The sequence below is a fragment of the Anolis carolinensis genome, unplaced genomic scaffold, assembly GCF_035594765.1.
Source record: "Anolis carolinensis isolate JA03-04 unplaced genomic scaffold, rAnoCar3.1.pri scaffold_8, whole genome shotgun sequence".
Taxonomy (NCBI): domain Eukaryota; kingdom Metazoa; phylum Chordata; class Lepidosauria; order Squamata; family Dactyloidae; genus Anolis; species Anolis carolinensis.
The window spans coordinates 1,967,719-1,969,045 of NW_026943819.1; the positions used below are offsets into that span (position 1 = coordinate 1,967,719).

The 1,327-nt window shown below is 41.5% G+C and overlaps 1 non-coding gene across 1 annotated transcript; it reads left to right on the forward strand.

The window, feature by feature from the left end:
- The first annotated feature begins 438 nt into the window (after positions 1–438).
- Positions 439–500, forward strand: mir34a (microRNA mir-34a). The gene has a single exon (NR_129961.1). It is a non-coding gene; the product is annotated as a microRNA mir-34a (primary transcript).
- The last annotated feature ends 827 nt before the right edge of the window (positions 501–1,327 follow it).

Sequence of the window (1,327 nt, forward strand, 5' to 3'; positions counted from 1 at the left end):
AATGTAATAGTAGCAACAATAATAGAGTACAATAATAAATGTAATAATACCAATAGTAATAGAGTAAAATAATAAATGTACCATATATTCTCAAGTATAAGCTGACCCAAATATAAGCCAACCAGGACCCTCACCTGAGTATAAGCCGAGGGGGGCTTTTTCAGTCTTAAAAAAAGGGCTGAAAAACTAGGCTTCCTCAATTGCTCCGTATAGAGGGTGATTAGTGCAAAATCAGTGATACCACTTTAATTCAATGCTATAGTTTGGGAAAACTCTAGCAGTTTGTCAGAGAAACTTGGGAAACTACAGGGTTAGATAGCATTGAGCCATGGCTAAAGTGGTGTAGCACAGCATTCCTTCAACAGTGTAGATGCACCCTCGCTCAGCTCAGGTTTCTCTATTTGCACAAAAACAACAAAGGGATCCCGATGGGCCTGGTTGCCAGGCAGTGTAGTTAGCTGATTGACGAGGCAACAGTCACTAACAACACGGCCAGGTGAAACGGCCTACCTCCCACCTGTTTGGATGACAATTGGCCTGCAACAGCTCCATGGGGACCGAGGCCTTGGGAAACTAGAAACTTTGTACCTTGGCTTCATTGGTGATGAAGATACTTCGTGTGGACATCTTTGCAGAACCTGTGTCTTTCCATCCCTTCTCCAAAATTAAAATGAAGGAAAACGCCTCAATTTCTACTGTACTTAATATATTGTTGTTGTTGTTGTTGTTGTTGTATGACACAGTAAGCAAGATAGATATGCTGGATTTCGTATTACAAATCCCAAGTCAAACACTTCCCAAGCTTCTAGGACTGTGTGATGTATTTTCGGATGATGCGCGCAGATCCCAGTCGGGTGGCCTTTTGCAGTTGGCAGATCGTAATTTTGTCAATGTCTATTGTTTCCAAATGCCGGCTGAGATCTTTTGGCATGGCACCCAATGTGCCGATCACCACCGGGACCACCTGCACTGGTTTCTGCCAGAGTCTTTGAAGTTCAATCTTGAGGTCCTGATAGTGGCTGAGTTTTTCCTGTTGTTTTTCGTCAATGCGACTGTCACCTGGGATGACAACATCAATTATTATTATTATTTTATTATGACACAGCAAACAAGATAGATATGCTGGATTTCGTATCACAAAATCACAAGTCGAACACTTCCCAAGTGTCTAGGACTGTGTGATGTATTTTCGGATGATGCGCGCAGATCCCAGCAGGGTGGCCTTTTGCAGTTATTATTATTATTATTATTATTATTATTATTATTATTATTATTTGAAACACAACAAGATGAGTCCACAGCAGACACTCTGCTGGCTGTTGTACTG